The 18,018-nt window shown below is 35.4% G+C and overlaps 23 non-coding genes across 23 annotated transcripts; all 23 read left to right on the top strand.

Moving 5' to 3' along the window:
• Positions 1–223: 223 nt before the first annotated feature.
• Positions 224–341, top strand: LOC134724072 (U5 spliceosomal RNA). Its single transcript, XR_010108392.1, has one exon. It is a non-coding gene; the product is annotated as a U5 spliceosomal RNA (small nuclear RNA).
• A 686-nt stretch (positions 342–1,027) lies between these two features.
• LOC134724069 (U5 spliceosomal RNA) lies at positions 1,028–1,145 on the top strand. The gene has a single exon (XR_010108389.1). It is a non-coding gene; the product is annotated as a U5 spliceosomal RNA (small nuclear RNA).
• A 686-nt stretch (positions 1,146–1,831) lies between these two features.
• On the top strand, positions 1,832–1,949 carry LOC134723905 (U5 spliceosomal RNA). Its single transcript, XR_010108234.1, has one exon. It is a non-coding gene; the product is annotated as a U5 spliceosomal RNA (small nuclear RNA).
• Positions 1,950–2,634: 685 nt separating this feature from the next.
• Positions 2,635–2,752, top strand: LOC134723904 (U5 spliceosomal RNA). The gene has a single exon (XR_010108233.1). It is a non-coding gene; the product is annotated as a U5 spliceosomal RNA (small nuclear RNA).
• A 685-nt stretch (positions 2,753–3,437) lies between these two features.
• LOC134724067 (U5 spliceosomal RNA) lies at positions 3,438–3,555 on the top strand. The gene has a single exon (XR_010108387.1). It is a non-coding gene; the product is annotated as a U5 spliceosomal RNA (small nuclear RNA).
• Positions 3,556–4,242: 687 nt separating this feature from the next.
• On the top strand, positions 4,243–4,360 carry LOC134724066 (U5 spliceosomal RNA). Its single transcript, XR_010108386.1, has one exon. It is a non-coding gene; the product is annotated as a U5 spliceosomal RNA (small nuclear RNA).
• Positions 4,361–5,047: 687 nt separating this feature from the next.
• On the top strand, positions 5,048–5,165 carry LOC134724065 (U5 spliceosomal RNA). Its single transcript, XR_010108385.1, has one exon. It is a non-coding gene; the product is annotated as a U5 spliceosomal RNA (small nuclear RNA).
• Positions 5,166–5,851: 686 nt separating this feature from the next.
• LOC134724064 (U5 spliceosomal RNA) lies at positions 5,852–5,969 on the top strand. The gene has a single exon (XR_010108384.1). It is a non-coding gene; the product is annotated as a U5 spliceosomal RNA (small nuclear RNA).
• A 686-nt stretch (positions 5,970–6,655) lies between these two features.
• Positions 6,656–6,773, top strand: LOC134724063 (U5 spliceosomal RNA). The gene has a single exon (XR_010108383.1). It is a non-coding gene; the product is annotated as a U5 spliceosomal RNA (small nuclear RNA).
• A 618-nt stretch (positions 6,774–7,391) lies between these two features.
• LOC134723903 (U5 spliceosomal RNA) lies at positions 7,392–7,509 on the top strand. Its single transcript, XR_010108232.1, has one exon. It is a non-coding gene; the product is annotated as a U5 spliceosomal RNA (small nuclear RNA).
• A 685-nt stretch (positions 7,510–8,194) lies between these two features.
• LOC134724062 (U5 spliceosomal RNA) lies at positions 8,195–8,312 on the top strand. Its single transcript, XR_010108382.1, has one exon. It is a non-coding gene; the product is annotated as a U5 spliceosomal RNA (small nuclear RNA).
• Positions 8,313–9,001: 689 nt separating this feature from the next.
• LOC134724073 (U5 spliceosomal RNA) lies at positions 9,002–9,119 on the top strand. The gene has a single exon (XR_010108393.1). It is a non-coding gene; the product is annotated as a U5 spliceosomal RNA (small nuclear RNA).
• Positions 9,120–9,804: 685 nt separating this feature from the next.
• LOC134724071 (U5 spliceosomal RNA) lies at positions 9,805–9,922 on the top strand. The gene has a single exon (XR_010108391.1). It is a non-coding gene; the product is annotated as a U5 spliceosomal RNA (small nuclear RNA).
• Positions 9,923–10,608: 686 nt separating this feature from the next.
• LOC134724049 (U5 spliceosomal RNA) lies at positions 10,609–10,726 on the top strand. Its single transcript, XR_010108371.1, has one exon. It is a non-coding gene; the product is annotated as a U5 spliceosomal RNA (small nuclear RNA).
• A 685-nt stretch (positions 10,727–11,411) lies between these two features.
• Positions 11,412–11,529, top strand: LOC134723902 (U5 spliceosomal RNA). Its single transcript, XR_010108231.1, has one exon. It is a non-coding gene; the product is annotated as a U5 spliceosomal RNA (small nuclear RNA).
• A 685-nt stretch (positions 11,530–12,214) lies between these two features.
• On the top strand, positions 12,215–12,332 carry LOC134724074 (U5 spliceosomal RNA). The gene has a single exon (XR_010108394.1). It is a non-coding gene; the product is annotated as a U5 spliceosomal RNA (small nuclear RNA).
• Positions 12,333–13,015: 683 nt separating this feature from the next.
• Positions 13,016–13,133, top strand: LOC134723901 (U5 spliceosomal RNA). The gene has a single exon (XR_010108230.1). It is a non-coding gene; the product is annotated as a U5 spliceosomal RNA (small nuclear RNA).
• A 685-nt stretch (positions 13,134–13,818) lies between these two features.
• On the top strand, positions 13,819–13,936 carry LOC134723900 (U5 spliceosomal RNA). The gene has a single exon (XR_010108229.1). It is a non-coding gene; the product is annotated as a U5 spliceosomal RNA (small nuclear RNA).
• A 686-nt stretch (positions 13,937–14,622) lies between these two features.
• Positions 14,623–14,740, top strand: LOC134724056 (U5 spliceosomal RNA). The gene has a single exon (XR_010108378.1). It is a non-coding gene; the product is annotated as a U5 spliceosomal RNA (small nuclear RNA).
• Positions 14,741–15,429: 689 nt separating this feature from the next.
• LOC134723899 (U5 spliceosomal RNA) lies at positions 15,430–15,547 on the top strand. Its single transcript, XR_010108228.1, has one exon. It is a non-coding gene; the product is annotated as a U5 spliceosomal RNA (small nuclear RNA).
• A 685-nt stretch (positions 15,548–16,232) lies between these two features.
• Positions 16,233–16,350, top strand: LOC134723898 (U5 spliceosomal RNA). The gene has a single exon (XR_010108227.1). It is a non-coding gene; the product is annotated as a U5 spliceosomal RNA (small nuclear RNA).
• A 685-nt stretch (positions 16,351–17,035) lies between these two features.
• On the top strand, positions 17,036–17,153 carry LOC134723897 (U5 spliceosomal RNA). Its single transcript, XR_010108226.1, has one exon. It is a non-coding gene; the product is annotated as a U5 spliceosomal RNA (small nuclear RNA).
• Positions 17,154–17,839: 686 nt separating this feature from the next.
• LOC134724055 (U5 spliceosomal RNA) lies at positions 17,840–17,957 on the top strand. The gene has a single exon (XR_010108377.1). It is a non-coding gene; the product is annotated as a U5 spliceosomal RNA (small nuclear RNA).
• Positions 17,958–18,018: the final 61 nt, after the last annotated feature.

The following is an 18,018-nucleotide window of genomic DNA, read 5'->3' as shown; positions in this document are numbered from 1 at the left end:
GTGGCTCCATTCGGTGTAATATGATCACGTTGTTACACAACAAAAATATGAAAAATCTATAAAATTCATAATTTGCCAACATGGTTCTCCGGCATAAATGTGCCATTTGTAGATACTTATTGAGTAGAATTTAAGGATGTTTGCAAAAAGTTCATTTTCGCAAACACCTTCTCTCAGAAAACATTTACATTATTCTGTATATTCAATGTTTGTGCAAGTCGGGTTACTCTGGATTCTCTTCAAACCACGAATATATCTTTCGCCTTTTACTAAAGATATCCGTGGAGAGGAACAATTAATGAGTCTATAGACAATTTCTCTACACCCACTTTACGCGGGTAACATAAATAACATGAAATCTGCAGCTTGGTCCCCCCCTTTTCCTCGCTTTTAATTTCCTCTCTCACTCAATCAAATGTAGCATTACCTAAAAAAAAAAAAAGACCACATGTAAATAAAAAAAAATCGAAAACACTTTGACTAGTATAGACTTAGTTTTAGTTCGTGCTTAGAGGGGAAGCAAAGAAATTAGAAAGAAGCAGTTGCAGAAGTTTGTCAAGCCCAATATAAAGAGAGTGATTTACAAAGATGTCTTTGCGTGCACCATGCGCCATGACGCTACTCTTCTCTGTATCGTTTCAGTTTTAGTGTTATTCACGGCAAAGTAGCGATTAGTTTAAGAGCATGTTTTTTCAATCCAATAAGTTGTTTTCTATAGTTTAGCGTGTTTGACAAAGTGAAATACATGGTTGCATTACGCATACGTTGTATATTCGTTCTTTTACTGCGTGTATGTGCATTGCCGTGGCTTCATTCGGTGTAATATGATCACGTTGTTACACAACAAAAATATGAAAAATCTATAAAATTCATAATTTGCCAACATGGTTCTCCGGCATAAATGTGCCATTTGTAGATACTTATTGAGTAGAATTTAAGGATGTTTGCAAAAAGTTCATTTTCGCAAACACCTTCTCTCAGAAAACATTTACATTATTCTGTATATTCAATGTTTGTGCAAGTCGGGTTACTCTGGATTCTCTTCAAACCACGAATATATCTTTCGCCTTTTACTAAAGATATCCGTGGAGAGGAACAATAAATGAGTCTATAGACAATTTCTCTACACCCACTTTACGTGGGTAACATAAATAACATGAAATCTGCAGCTTGGTCCCCCCCTTTTCCTCGCTTTTAATTTCCTCTCTCACTCAATCAAATGTAGCATTACCTAAAAAAAAAAAAAGACCACATGTAAATAAAAAAAAATCGAAAACACTTTGACTAGTATAGACTTAGTTTTAGTTCGTGCTTAGAGGGGAAGCAAAGAAATTAGAAAGAAGCAGTTGCAGAAGTTTGTCAAGCCCAATATAAAGAGAGTGATTTACAAAGATGTCTTTGCGTGCACCATGCGCCATGACGCTACTCTTCTCTGTATCGTTTCAGTTTTAGTGTTATTCACGGCAAAGTAGCGATTAGTTTAAGAGCATGTTTTTTCAATCCAATAAGTTGTTTTCTATAGTTTAGCGTGTTTGACAAAGTGAAATACATGGTTGCATTACGCATACGTTGTATATTCGTTCTTTTACTGCGTGTATGTGCATTGCCGTGGCTCCATTCGGTGTAATATGATCACGTTGTTACACAACAAAAATATGAAAAATCTATAAAATTCATAATTTGCCAACATGGTTCTCCGGCATAAATGTGCCATTTGTAGATACTTATTGAGTAGAATTTAAGGATGTTTGCAAAAAGTTCATTTTCGCAAACACCTTCTCTCAGAAAACATTTACATTATTCTGTATATTCAATGTTTGTGCAAGTCGGGTTACTCTGGTTTCTCTTCAAACCACGAATATATCTTTCGCCTTTTACTAAAGATATCCGTGGAGAGGAACAATTAATGAGTCTATAGACAATTTCTCTACACCCACTTTACGTGGGTAACATAAATAACATGAAATCTGCAGCTTGGTCCCCCCTTTTCCTCGCTTTTAATTTCCTCTCTCACTCAATCAAATGTAGCATTACCTAAAAAAAAAAAAAGACCAAATGTAAATAAAAAAAAATCGAAAACACTTTGACTAGTATAGACTTAGTTTTAGTTCGTGCTTAGAGGGGAAGCAAAGAAATTAGAAAGAAGCAGTTGCAGAAGTTTGTCAAGCCCAATATAAAGAGAGTGATTTACAAAGATGTCTTTGCGTGCACCATGCGCCAAGACGCTACTCTTCTCTGTATCGTTTCAGTTTTAGTGTTATTCACGGCAAAGTAGCGATTAGTTTAAGAGCATGTTTTTTCAATCCAATAAGTTGTTTTCCATAGTTTAGCGTGTTTGACAAAGTGAAATACATGGTTGCATTACGCATACGTTGTATATTCGTTCTTTTACTGCGTGTATGTGCATTGCCGTGGCTCCATTCGGTGTAATATGATCACGTTGTTACACAACAAAAATATGAAAAATCTATAAAATTCATAATTTGCCAACATGGTTCTCCGGCATAAATGTGCCATTTGTAGATACTTATTGAGTAGAGTTTAAGGATGTTTGCAAAAAGTTCATTTTCGCAAACACCTTCTCTCAGAAAACATTTACATTATTCTGTATATTCAATGTGTGTGCAAGTCGGGTTACTCTGGTTTCTCTTCAAACCACGAATATATCTTTCGCCTTTTACTAAAGATATCCGTGGAGAGGAACAATTAATGAGTCTATAGACAATTTCTCTACACCCACTTTACGTGGGTAACATATATAACATGAAATCTGCAGCTTGGTCCCCCCCTTTTCCTCGCTTTTAATTTCCTCTCTCACTCAATCAAATGTAGCATTACCTAAAAAAAAAAAAGACCACATGTAAATAAAAAAAAATCGAAAACACTTTGACTAGTATAGACTTAGTTTTAGTTCGTGCTTAGAGTGGAAGCCAAGAAATTAGAAAGAAGCAGTTGCAGAAGTTTGTCAAGCCCAATATAAAGAGAGTGATTTACAAAGATTTCTTTGCGTGCACCATGCGCCATGACGCTACTCTTCTCTGTATCGTTTCAGTTTTAGTGTTATTCACGGCAAAGTAGCGATTAGTTTAAGAGCATGTTTTTTCAATCCAATAAGTTGTTTTCTATAGTTTAGCGTGTTTGACAAAGTGAAATACATGGTTGCATTACGCATACGTTGTATATTCGTTCTTTTACTGCGTGTATGTGCATTGCCGTGGCTCCATTCGGTGTAATATGATCACGTTGTTACACAACAAAAATATGAAAAATCTATAAAATTCATAATTTGCCAACATGGTTCTCCGGCATAAATGTGCCATTTGTAGATACTTATTGAGTAGAATTTAAGGATGTTTGCAAAAAGTTCATTTTCGCAAACACCTTCTCTCAGAAAACATTTACATTATTCTGTATATTCAATGTTTGTGCAAGTCGGGTTACTCTGGATTCTCTTCAAACCACGAATATATCTTTCGCCTTTTACTAAAGATATCCGTGGAGAGGAACAATTAATGAGTCTATAGACAATTTCTCTACACCCACTTTACGTGGGTAACATATATAACATGAAATCTGCAGCTTGGTCCCCCCCCTTTTCCTCGCTTTTAATTTCCTCTCTCACTCAATCAAATGTAGCATTACCTAAAAAAAAAAAAAGACCACATGTAAATTAAAAAAAATCGAAAACACTTTGACTAGTATAGACTTAGTTTTAGTTCGTGCTTAGAGTGGAAGCAAAGAAATTAGAAAGAAGCAGTTGCAGAAGTTTGTCAAGCCCAATATAAAGAGAGTGATTTACAAAGATTTCTTTGCGTGCACCATGCGCCATGACGCTACTCTTCTCTGTATCGTTTCAGTTTTAGTGTTATTCACGGCAAAGTAGCGATTAGTTTAAGAGCATGTTTTTTCAATCCAATAAGTTGTTTTCTATAGTTTAGCGTGTTTGACAAAGTGAAATACATGGTTGCATTACGCATACGTTGTATATTCGTTCTTTTACTGCGTGTATGTGCATTGCCGTGGCTCCATTCGGTGTAATATGATCACGTTGTTACACAACAAAAATATGAAAAATCTATAAAATTCATAATTTGCCAACATGGTTCTCCGGCATAAATGTGCCATTTGTAGATACTTATTGAGTAGAATTTAAGGATGTTTGCAAAAAGTTCCTTTTCGCAAACACCTTCTCTCAGAAAACATTTACATTATTCTGTATATTCAATGTTTGTGCAAGTCGGGTTACTCTGGATTCTCTTCAAACCACGAATATATCTTTCGCCTTTTACTAAAGATATCCGTGGAGAGGAACAATTAATGAGTCTATAGACAATTTCTCTACACCCACTTTACGTGGGTAACATAAATAACATGAAATCTGCAGCTTGGTCCCCCCCCTTTTCCTCGCTTTTAATTTCCTCTCTCACTCAATCAAATGTAGCATTACCTAAAAAAAAAAAAAGACCACATGTAAATAAAAAAAAATCGAAAACACTTTGACTAGTATAGACTTAGTTTTAGTTCGTGCTTAGAGGGGAAGCAAAGAAATTAGAAAGAAGCAGTTGCAGAAGTTTGTCAAGCCCAATATAAAGAGAGTGATTTACAAAGATGTCTTTGCGTGCACCATGCGCCATGACGCTACTCTTCTCTGTATCGTTTCAGTTTTAGTGTTATTCACGGCAAAGTAGCGATTAGTTTAAGAGCATGTTTTTTCAATCCAATAAGTTGTTTTCTATAGTTTAGCGTGTTTGACAAAGTGAAATACATGGTTGCATTACGCATACGTTGTATATTCGTTCTTTTACTGCGTGTATGTGCATTGCCGTGGCTCCATTCGGTGTAATATGATCACGTTGTTACACAACAAAAATATGAAAAATCTATAAAATTCATAATTTGCCAACATGGTTCTCCGGCATAAATGTGCCGTTTGTAGATACTTATTGAGTAGAATTTAAGGATGTTTGCAAAAAGTTCATTTTCGCAAACACCTTCTCTCAGAAAACATTTACATTATTCTGTATATTCAATGTTTGTGCAAGTCGGGTTACTCTGGATTCTCTTCAAACCACGAATATATCTTTCGCCTTTTACTAAAGATATCCGTGGAGAGGAACAATTAATGAGTCTATAGACAATTTCTCTACACCCACTTTACGTGGGTAACATAAATAACATGAAATCTGCAGCTTGGTCCCCCCCTTTTCCTCGCTTTTAATTTCCTCTCTCACTCAATCAAATGTAGCATTACCTAAAAAAAAAAAAAGACCACATGTAAATAAAAAAAAATCGAAAACACTTTGACTAGTATAGACTTAGTTTTAGTTCGTGCTTAGAGGGGAAGCAAAGAAATTAGAAAGAAGCAGTTGCAGAAGTTTGTCAAGCCCAATATAAAGAGAGTGATTTACAAAGATGTCTTTGCGTGCACCATGCGCCATGACGCTACTCTTCTCTGTATCGTTTCAGTTTTAGTGTTATTCACGGCAAAGTAGCGATTAGTTTAAGAGCATGTTTTTTCAATCCAATAAGTTGTTTTCTATAGTTTAGCGTGTTTGACAAAGTGAAATACATGGTTGCATTACGCATACGTTGTATATTCGTTCTTTTACTGCGTGTATGTGCATTGCCGTGGCTCCATTCGGTGTAATATGATCACGTTGTTACACAACAAAAATATGAAAAATCTATAAAATTCATAATTTGCCAACATGGTTCTCCGGCATAAATGTGCCGTTTGTAGATACTTATTGAGTAGAATTTAAGGATGTTTGCAAAAAGTTCATTTTCGCAAACACCTTCTCTCAGAAAACATTTACATTATTCTGTATATTCAATGTTTGTGCAAGTCGGGTTACTCTGGATTCTCTTCAAACCACGAATATATCTTTCGCCTTTTACTAAAGATATCCGTGGAGAGGAACAATTAATGAGTCTATAGACAATTTCTCTACACCCACTTTACGTGGGTAACATAAATAACATGAAATCTGCAGCTTGGTCCCCCCCTTTTCCTCGCTTTTAATTTCCTCTCTCACTCAATCAAATGTAGCATTACCTAAAAAAAAAAAAAGACCACATGTAAATAAAAAAAAATCGAAAACACTTTGACTAGTATAGACTTAGTTTTAGTTCGTGCTTAGAGGGGAAGCAAAGAAATTAGAAAGAAGCAGTTGCAGAAGTTTGTCAAGCCCAATATAAAGAGAGTGATTTACAAAGATGTCTTTGCGTGCACCATGCGCCATGACGCTACTCTTCTCTGTATCGTTTCAGTTTTAGTGTTATTCACGGCAAAGTAGCGATTAGTTTAAGAGCATGTTTTTTCAATCCAATAAGTTGTTTTCTATAGTTTAGCGTGTTTGACAAAGTGAAATACATGGTTGCATTACGCATACGTTGTATATTCGTTCTTTTACTGCGTGTATGTGCATTGCCGTGGCTCCATCCGGTGTAATATGATCACGTTGTTTCACAACAAAAATATGAAAAATCTATTAAATTCATAATTTGCCAACATGGTTCTCCGGCATAAATGTGCCATTTGTAGATACTTATTGAGTAGAATTTAAGGATGTTTGCAAAAAGTTCATTTTCGCAAACACCTTCTCTCAGAAAACATTTACATTATTCTGTATATTCAATGTTTGTGCAAGTCGGGTTACTCTGGATTCTCTTCAAACCACGAATATATCTTTCGCCTTTTACTAAAGATATCCGTGGAGAGGAACAATTAATGAGTCTATAGACAATTTCTCTACACCCACTTTACGTGGGTAACATAAATAACATGAAATCTGCAGCTTGGTCCCCCCCCCTTTTCCTCGCTTTTAATTTCCTCTCTCACTCAATCAAATGTAGCATTACCTAAAAAAAAAAAAAAGACCACATGTAAATAAAAAAAAATCGAAAACACTTTGACTAGTATAGACTTAGTTTTAGTTCGTGCTTAGAGGGGAAGCAAAGAAATTAGAAAGAAGCAGTTGCAGAAGTTTGTCAAGCCCAATATAAAGAGAGTGATTTACAAAGATGTCTTTGCGTGCACCATGCGCCATGACGCTACTCTTCTCTGTATCGTTTCAGTTTTAGTGTTATTCACGGCAAAGTAGCGATTAGTTTAAGAGCATGTTTTTTCAATCCAATAAGTTGTTTTCTATAGTTTAGCGTGTTTGACAAAGTGAAATACATGGTTGCATTACGCATACGTTGTATATTCGTTATATGAAAAATCTATAAAATTCATAATTTGCCAACATGGTTCTCCGGCATAAATGTGCCATTTGTAGATACTTATTGAGTAGAATTTAAGGATGTTTGCAAAAAGTTCATTTTCGCAAACACCTTCTCTCAGAAAACATTTACATTATTCTGTATATTCAATGTTTGTGCAAGTCGGGTTACTCTGGTTTCTCTTCAAACCACGAATATATCTTTCGCCTTTTACTAAAGATATCCGTGGAGAGGAACAATTAATGAGTCTATAGACAATTTCTCTACACCCACTTTACGTGGGTAACATAAATAACATGAAATCTGCAGCTTGGTCCCCCCTTTTCCTCGCTTTTAATTTCCTCTCTCACTCAATCAAATGTAGCATTACCTAAAAAAAAAAAAAGACCACATGTAAATAAAAAAAAATCGAAAACACTTTGACTAGTATAGACTTAGTTTTAGTTCGTGCTTAGAGGGGAAGCAAAGAAATTAGAAAGAAGCAGTTGCAGAAGTTTGTCAAGCCCAATATAAAGAGAGTGATTTACAAAGATGTCTTTGCGTGCACCATGCGCCATGACGCTACTCTTCTCTGTATCGTTTCAGTTTTAGTGTTATTCACGGCAAAGTAGCGATTAGTTTAAGAGCATGTTTTTTCAATCCAATAAGTTGTTTTCTATAGTTTAGCGTGTTTGACAAAGTGAAATACATGGTTGCATTACGCATACGTTGTATATTCGTTCTTTTACTGCGTGTATGTGCATTGCCGTGGCTCCATTCGGTGTAATATGATCACGTTGTTACACAACAAAAATATGAAAAATCTATAAAATTCATAATTTGCCAACATGGTTCTCCGGCATAAATGTGCCGTTTGTAGATACTTATTGAGTAGAATTTAAGGATGTTTGCAAAAAGTTCATTTTCGCAAACACCTTCTCTCAGAAAACATTTACATTATTCTGTATATTCAATGTTTGTGCAAGTCGGGTTACTCTGGATTCTCTTCAAACCACGAATATATCTTTCGCCTTTTACTAAAGATATCCGTGGAGAGGAACAATTAATGAGTCTATAGACAATTTCTCTACACCCACTTTACGTGGGTAACATAAATAACATGAAATCTGCAGCTTGGTCCCCCCCCCCTTTTCCTCGCTTTTAATTTCCTCTCTCACTCAATCAAATGTAGCATTACCTAAAAAAAAAAAAAGACCACATGTAAATAAAAAAAAATCGAAAACACTTTGACTAGTATAGACTTAGTTTTAGTTCGTGCTTAGAGGGGAAGCAAAGAAATTAGAAAGAAGCAGTTGCAGAAGTTTGTCAAGCCCAATATAAAGAGAGTGATTTACAAAGATGTCTTTGCGTGCACCATGCGCCATGACGCTACTCTTCTCTGTATCGTTTCAGTTTTAGTGTTATTCACGGCAAAGTAGCGATTAGTTTAAGAGCATGTTTTTTCAATCCAATAAGTTGTTTTCTATAGTTTAGCATGGTTGACAAAGTGAAATACATGGTTGCATTACGCATACGTTGTATATTCGTTCTTTTACTGCGTGTATGTGCATTGCCGTGGCTCCATTCGGTGTAATATGATCACGTTGTTACACAACAAAAATATGAAAAATCTATAAAATTCATAATTTGCCAACATGGTTCTCCGGCATAAATGTGCCATTTGTAGATACTTATTGAGTAGAATTTAAGGATGTTTGCAAAAAGTTCATTTTCGCAAACACCTTCTCTCAGAAAACATTTACATTATTCTGTATATTCAATGTTTGTGCAAGTCGGGTTACTCTGGTTTCTCTTCAAACCACGAATATATCTTTCGCCTTTTACTAAAGATATCCGTGGAGAGGAACACTTAATAAGTCTATAGACAATTTGTCTACACCCACTTTACGTGGGTAACATAAATAACATGAAATCTGCAGCTTGGTCCCCCCTTTTCCTCGCTTTTAATTTCCTCTCTCACTCAATCAAATGTAGCATTACCTAAAAAAAAAAAAAGACCACATGTAAATAAAAAAAAATCGAAAACACTTTGACTAGTATAGACTTAGTTTTAGTTCGTGCTTAGAGGGGAAGCAAAGAAATTAGAAAGAAGCAGTTGCAGAAGTTTGTCAAGCCCAATATAAAGAGAGTGATTTACAAAGATGTCTTTGCGTGCACCATGCGCCATGACGCTACTCTTCTCTGTATCGTTTCAGTTTTAGTGTTATTCACGGCAAAGTAGCGATTAGTTTAAGAGCATGTTTTTTCAATCCAATAAGTTGTTTTCTATAGTTTAGCATGTTTGACAAAGTGAAATACATGGTTGCATTACGCATACGTTGTATATTCGTTCTTTTACTGCGTGTATGTGCATTGCCGTGGCTCCATTCGGTGTAATATGATCACGTTGTTACACAACAAAAATATGAAAAATCTATAAAATTCATAATTTGCCAACATGGTTCTCCGGCATAAATGTGCCATTTGTAGATACTTATTGAGTAGAATTTAAGGATGTTTGCAAAAAGTTCATTTTCGCAAACACCTTCTCTCAGAAAACATTTACATTATTCTGTATATTCAATGTTTGTGCAAGTCGGGTTACTCTGGTTTCTCTTCAAACCACGAATATATCTTTCGCCTTTTATTAAAGATATCCGTGGAGAGGAACAATTAATGAGTCTATAGACAATTTCTCTACACCCACTTTACGTGGGTAACATAAATAACATGAAATCTGCAGCTTGGTCCCCCCTTTTCCTCGCTTTTAATTTCCTCTCTCACTCAATCAAATGTAGCATTACCTAAAAAAAAAAAAAAGACCACATGTAAATAAAAAAAAATCGAAAACACTTTGACTAGTATAGACTTAGTTTTAGTTCGTGCTTAGAGGGGAAGCAAAGAAATTAGAAAGAAGCAGTTGCAGAAGTTTGTCAAGCCCAATATAAAGAGAGTGATTTACAAAGATTTCTTTGCGTGCACCATGCGCCATGACGCTACTCTTCTCTGTATCGTTTCAGTTTTAGTGTTATTCACGGCAAAGTAGCGATTAGTTTAAGAGCATGTTTTTTCAATCCAATAAGTTGTTTTCTATAGTTTAGCGTGTTTGACAAAGTGAAATACATGGTTGCATTACGCATACGTTGTATATTCGTTCTTTTACTGCGTTTATGTGCATTGCCGTGGCTCCATTCGGTGTAATATGATCACGTTGTTACACAACAAAAATATGAAAAATCTATAAAATTCATAATTTGCCAACATGGTTCTCCGGCATAAATGTGCCATTTGTAGATACTTATTGAGTAGAATTTAAGGATGTTTGCAAAAAGTTCATTTTCGCAAACACCTTCTCTCAGAAAACATTTACATTATTCTGTATATTCAATGTTTGTGCAAGTCGGGTTACTCTGGTTTCTCTTCAAACCACGAATATATCTTTCGCCTTTTACTAAAGATATCCGTGGAGGGGAACAATTAATGAGTCTATAGACAATTTCTCTACACCCACTTTACGTGGGTAACATAAATAACATGAAATCTGCAGCTTGGTCCCCCCTTTTCCTCGCTTTTAATTTCCTCTCTCACTCAATCAAATGTAGCATTACCTAAAAAAAAAAAAAAGACCACATGTAAATAAAAAAAAATCGAAAACACTTTGACTAGTATAGACTTAGTTTTAGTTCGTGCTTAGAGGGGAAGCAAAGAAATTAGAAAGAAGCAGTTGCAGAAGTTTGTCAAGCCCAATATAAAGAGAGTGATTTACAAAGATTTCTTTGCGTGCACCATGCGCCATGACGCTACTCTTCTCTGTATCGTTTCAGTTTTAGTGTATTCACGGCAAAGTAGCGATTAGTTTAAGAGCATGTTTTTTCAATCCAATAAGTTGTTTTCTATAGTTTAGCGTGTTTGACAAAGTGAAATACATGGTTGCATTACGCATACGTTGTATATTCGTTCTTTTACTGCGTGTATGTGCATTGCCGTGGCTCCATTCGGTGTAATATGATCACGTTGTTACACAACAAAAATATGAAAAATCTATAAAATTCATAATTTGCCAACATGGTTCTCCGGCATAAATGTGCCATTTGTAGATACTTATTGAGTAGAATTTAAGGATGTTTGCAAAAAGTTCATTTTCGCAAACACCTTCTCTCAGAAAACATTTACATTATTCTGTATATTCAATGTTTGTGCAAGTCGGGTTACTCTGGTTTCTCTTCAAACCACGAATATATCTTTCGCCTTTTACTAAAGATATCCGTGGAGAGGAACAATTAATGAGTCTATAGACAATTTCTCTACACCCACTTTACGTGGGTAACATAAATAACATGAAATCTGCAGCTTGGTCCCCCCTTTTCCTCGCTTTTAATTTCCTCTCTCACTCAATCAAATGTAGCATTACCTAAAAAAAAAAAAAGACCACATGTAAATAAAAAAAAATCGAAAACACTTTGACTAGTATAGACTTAGTTTTAGTTCGTGCTTAGAGGGGAAGCAAAGAAATTAGAAAGAAGCAGTTGCAGAAGTTTGTCAAGCCCAATATAAAGAGAGTGATTTACAAAGATGTCTTTGCGTGCACCATGCGCCATGACGCTACTCTTCTCTGTATCGTTTCAGTTTTAGTGTTATTCACGGCAAAGTAGCGATTAGTTTAAGAGCATGTTTTTTCAATCCAATAAGTTGTTTTCTATAGTTTAGCGTGTTTGACAAAGTGAAATACATGGTTGCATTACGCATACGTTGTATATTCGTTCTTTTACTGCGTGTATGTGCATTGCCGTGGCTCCATTCGGTGTAATATGATCACGTTGTTACACAACAAAAATATGAAAAATCTATAAAATTCATAATTTGCCAACATGGTTCTCCGGCATAAATGTGCCATTTGTAGATACTTATTGAGTAGAATTTAAGGATGTTTGCAAAAAGTTCATTTTCGCAAACACCTTCTCTCAGAAAACATTTACATTATTCTGTATATTCAATGTTTGTGCAAGTCGGGTTACTCTGGTTTCTCTTCAAACCACAAATATATCTTTCGCCTTTTACTAAAGATATCCGTGGAGAGGAACAATTAATGAGTCTATAGACAATTTCTCTACACCCACTTTACGTTGGTAACATAAATAACATGAAATCTGCAGCTTGGTCCCCCCTTTTCCTCGCTTTTAATTTCCTCTCTCACTCAATCAAATGTAGCATTACCTAAAAAAAAAAAAGACCACATGTAAATAAAAAAAAATCGAAAACACTTTGACTAGTATAGACTTAGTTTTAGTTCGTGCTTAGAGGGGAAGCAAAGAAATTAGAAAGAAGCAGTTGCAGAAGTTTGTCAAGCCCAATATAAAGAGAGTGATTTACAAAGATGTCTTTGCGTGCACCATGCGCCATGACGCTACTCTTCTCTGTATCGTTTCAGTTTTAGTGTTATTCACGGCAAAGTAGCGATTAGTTTAAGAGCATGTTTTTTCAATCCAATAAGTTGTTTTCTATAGTTTAGCGTGTTTGACAAAGTGAAATACATGGTTGCATTACGCATACGTTGTATATTCGTTCTTTTACTGCGTGTATGTGCATTGCCGTGGCTCCATTTGGTGTAATATGATCACGTTGTTACACAACAAAAATATGAAAAATCTATAAAATTCATAATTGCCAACATGGTTCTCCGGCATAAATGTGCCATTTGTAGATACTTATTGAGTAGAATTTAAGGATGTTTGCAAAAAGTTCATTTTCGCAAACACCTTCTCTCAGAAAACATTTACATTATTCTGTATATTCAATGTTTGTGCAAGTCGGGTTACTCTGGTTTCTCTTCAAACCACGAATATATCTTTCGCCTTTTACTAAAGATATCCGTGGAGAGGAACAATTAATGAGTCTATAGACAATTTCTCTACACCCACTTTACGTGGGTAACATAAATAACATGAAATCTGCAGCTTGGTCCCCCCTTTTCCTCGCTTATAATTTCCTCTCTCACTCAATCAAATGTAGCATTACCTAAAAAAAAAAAAAGACCACATGTAAATAAAAAAAAATCGAAAACACTTTGACTAGTATAGACTTAGTTTTAGTTCGTGCTTAGAGGGGAAGCAAAGAAATTAGAAAGAAGCAGTTGCAGAAGTTTGTCAAGCCCAATATAAAGAGAGTGATTTACAAAGATGTCTTTGCGTGCACCATGCGCCATGACGCTACTCTTCTCTGTATCGTTTCAGTTTTAGTGTTATTCACGGCAAAGTAGCGATTAGTTTAAGAGCATGTTTTTTCAATCCAATAAGTTGTTTTCTATAGTTTAGCATGTTTGACAAAGTGAAATACATGGTTGCATTACGCATACGTTGTATATTCGTTCTTTTACTGCGTGTATGTGCATTGCCGTGGCTCCATTCGGTGTAATATGATCACGTTGTTACACAACAAAAATATGAAAAATCTATAAAATTCATAATTTGCCAACATGGTTCTCCGGCATAAATGTGCCATTTGTAGATACTTATTGAGTAGAATTTAAGGATGTTTGCAAAAAGTTCATTTTCGCAAACACCTTCTCTCAGAAAACATTTACATTATTCTGTATATTCAATGTTTGTGCAAGTCGGGTTACTCTGGTTTCTCTTCAAACCACGAATATATCTTTCGCCTTTTACTAAAGATATCCGTGGAGAGGAACAATTAATGAGTCTATAGACAATTTCTCTACACCCACTTTACGTGGGTAACATTAATAACATGAAATCTGCAGCTTGGTCCCCCCTTTTCCTCGCTTTTAATTTCCTCTCTCACTCAATCAAATGTAGCATTACCTAAAAAAAAAAAAAAGACCACATGTAAATAAAAAAAAATCGGAAACACTTTGACTAGTATAGACTTAGTTTTAGTTCGTGCTTAGAGGGGAAGCAAAGAAATTAGAAAGAGGGTGTTGCAGAAGTTTGTCAAGCCAAATATAAAGAGAGTGATTTACAAAGATTTCTTTGCGTGCACCATGCGCCATGACGCTACTCTTCTCTGTATCGTTTCAGTTTTAGTGTTATTCACGGCAAAGTAGCGATTAGTTTAAGAGCATGTTTTTTCAATCCAATAAGTTGTTTTCTATAGTTTAGCGTGTTTGACAAAGTGAAATACATGGTTGCATTACGCATACGTTGTATATTCGTTCTTTTACTGCGTGTATGTGCATTGCCGTGGCTCCATTCGGTGTAATATGATCACGTTGTTACACAACAAAAATATGAAAAATCTATAAAATTCATAATTTGCCAACATGGTTCTCCGGCATAAATGTGCCATTTGTAGATACTTATTGAGTAGAATTTAAGGATGTTTGCAAAAAGTTCATTTTCGCAAACACCTTCTCTCAGAAAACATTTACATTATTCTGTATATTCAATGTTTGTGCAAGTCGGGTTACTCTGGTTTCTCTTCAAACCACAAATATATCTTTCGCCTTTTACTAAAGATATCCGTGGAGAGGAACAATTAATGAGTCTATAGACAATTTCTCTACACCCACTTTACGTGGGTAACATAAATAACATGAAATCTGCAGCTTGGTCCCTCCTTTTCCTCGCTTTTAATTTCCTCTCTCACTCAATGAAATGTAGCATTACCTAAAAAAAAAAAAAAAAAAGACCACATGTAAATAAAAAAAAATCGAAAACACTTTGACTAGTATAGACTTAGTGTTAGTTCGTGCTTAGAGGGGAAGCAAAGAAATTAGAAAGAAGCAGTTGCAGAAGTTTGTCAAGCCCAATATAAAGAGAGTGATTTACAAAGATGTCTTTGCGTGCACCATGCGCCATGACGCTACTCTTCTCTGTATCGTTTCAGTTTTAGTGTTATTCACGGCAAAGTAGCGATTAGTTTAAGAGCATGTTTTTTCAATCCAATAAGTTGTTTTCTATAGTTTAGCGTGTTTGACAAAGTGAAATACATGGTTGCATTACGCATACGTTGTATATTCGTTCTTTTACTGCGTGTATGTGCATTGCCGTGGCTCCATTCGGTGTAATATGATCACGTTGTTACACAACAAAAATATGAAAAATCTATAAAATTCATAATTGCCAACATGGTTCTCCGGCATAAATGTGCCATTTGTAGATACTTATTGAGTAGAATTTAAGGATGTTTGCAAAAAGTTCATTTTCGCAAACACCTTCTCTCAGAAAACATTTACATTATTCTGTATATTCAATGTTTGTGCAAGTCGGGTTACTCTGGTTTCTCTTCAAACCACGAATATATCTTTCGCCTTTTACTAAAGATATCCGTGGAGAGGAACAATTAATGAGTCTATAGACAATTTCTCTACACCCACTTTACGTGGGTAACATAAATAACATGAAATCTGCAGCTTGGTCCCCCCTTTTCCTCGCTTATAATTTCCTCTCTCACTCAATCAAATGTAGCATTACCTAAAAAAAAAAAAAGACCACATGTAAATAAAAAAAAATCGAAAACACTTTGACTAGTATAGACTTAGTTTTAGTTCGTGCTTAGAGGGGAAGCAAAGAAATTAGAAAGAAGCAGTTGCAGAAGTTTGTCAAGCCCAATATAAAGAGAGTGATTTACAAAGATGTCTTTGCGTGCACCATGCGCCATGACGCTACTCTTCTCTGTATCGTTTCAGTTTTAGTGTTATTCACGGCAAAGTAGCGATTAGTTTAAGAGCATGTTTTTTCAATCCAATAAGTTGTTTTCTATAGTTTAGCATGTTTGACAAAGTGAAATACATGGTTGCATTACGCATACGTTGTATATTCGTTCTTTTACTGCGTGTATGTGCATTGCCGTGGCTCCATTCGGTGTAATATGATCACGTTGTTACACAACAAAAATATGAAAAATCTATAAAATTCATAATTTGCCAACATGGTTCTCCGGCATAAATGTGCCATTTGTAGATACTTATTGAGTAGAATTTAAGGATGTTTGCAAAAAGTTCATTTTCGCAAACACCTTCTCTCAGAAAACATTTACATTATTCTGTATATTCAATGTTTGTGCAAGTCGGGTTACTCTGGTTTCTCTTCAAACCACGAATATATCTTTCGCCTTTTACTAAAGATATCCGTGGAGAGGAACAATTAATGAGTCTATAGACAATTTCTCTACACCCACTTTACGTGGGTAACATAAATAACATGAAATCTGCAGCTTGGTCCCCCCTTTTCCTCGCTTTTAATTTCCTCTCTCACTCAATCAAATGTAGCATTACCTAAAAAAAAAAAAAGACCACATGTAAATAAAAAAAAATCGGAAACACTTTGACTAGTATAGACTTAGTTTTAGTTCGTGCTTAGAGGGGAAGCAAAGAAATTAGAAAGAGGGTGTTGCAGAAGTTTGTCAAGCCCAATATAAAGAGAGTGATTTACAAAGATTTCTTTGCGTGCACCATGCGCCATGACGCTACTCTTCTCTGTATCGTTTCAGTTTTAGTGTTATTCACGGCAAAGTAGCGATTAGTTTAAGAGCATGTTTTTTCAATCCAATAAGTTGTTTTCTATAGTTTAGCGTGTTTGACAAAGTGAAATACATGGTTGCATTACGCATACGTTGTATATTCGTTCTTTTACTGCGTGTATGTGCATTGCCGTGGCTCCATTCGGTGTAATATGATCACGTTGTTACACAACAAAAATATGAAAAATCTATAAAATTCATAATTTGCCAACATGGTTCTCCGGCATAAATGTGCCATTTGTAGATACTTATTGAGTAGAATTTAAGGATGTTTGCAAAAAGTTCATTTTCGCAAACACCTTCTCTCAGAAAACATTTACATTATTCTGTATATTCAATGTTTGTGCAAGTCGGGTTACTCTGGTTTCTCTTCAAACCACGAATATATCTTTCGCCTTTTACTAAAGATATCCGTGGAGAGGAACAATTAATGAGTCTATAGACAATTTCTCTACACCCACTTTACGTGGGTAACATTAATAACATGAAATCTGCAGCTTGGTCCCCCCTTTTCCTCGCTTTTAATTTCCTCTCTCACTCAATCAAATGTAGCATTACCTAAAAAAAAAAAAAAGACCACATGTAAATAAAAAAAAATCGGAAACACTTTGACTAGTATAGACTTAGTTTTAGTTCGTGCTTAGAGGGGAAGCAAAGAAATTAGAAAGAGGGTGTTGCAGAAGTTTGTCAAGCCAAATATAAAGAGAGTGATTTACAAAGATTTCTTTGCGTGCACCATGCGCCATGACGCTACTCTTCTCTGTATCGTTTCAGTTTTAGTGTTATTCACGGCAAAGTAGCGATTAGTTTAAGAGCATGTTTTTTCAATCCAATAAGTTGTTTTCTATAGTTTAGCGTGTTTGACAAAGTGAAATACATGGTTGCATTACGCATACGTTGTATATTCGTTCTTTTACTGCGTGTATGTGCATTGCCGTGGCTCCATTCGGTGTAATATGATCACGTTGTTACACAACAAAAATATGAAAAATCTATAAAATTCATAATTTGCCAACATGGTTCTCCGGCATAAATGTGCCATTTGTAGATACTTATTGAGTAGAATTTAAGGATGTTTGCAAAAAGTTCATTTTCGCAAACACCTTCTCTCAGAAAACATTTACATTATTCTGTATATTCAATGTTTGTGCAAGTCGGGTTACTCTGGTTTCTCTTCAAACCACAAATATATCTTTCGCCTTTTACTAAAGATATCCGTGGAGAGGAACAATTAATGAGTCTATAGACAATTTCTCTACACCCACTTTACGTGGGTAACATAAATAACATGAAATCTGCAGCTTGGTCCCCCCTTTTCCTCGCTTTTAATTTCCTCTC

This window comes from Mytilus trossulus, chromosome 6 (genome assembly GCF_036588685.1).
Source record: "Mytilus trossulus isolate FHL-02 chromosome 6, PNRI_Mtr1.1.1.hap1, whole genome shotgun sequence".
NCBI classification, from domain to species: Eukaryota; Metazoa; Mollusca; class Bivalvia; order Mytilida; family Mytilidae; genus Mytilus; species Mytilus trossulus.
Note: the sequence above shows the minus strand (reverse complement) of the source record. Positions and strands in the feature narration are given on the sequence as shown.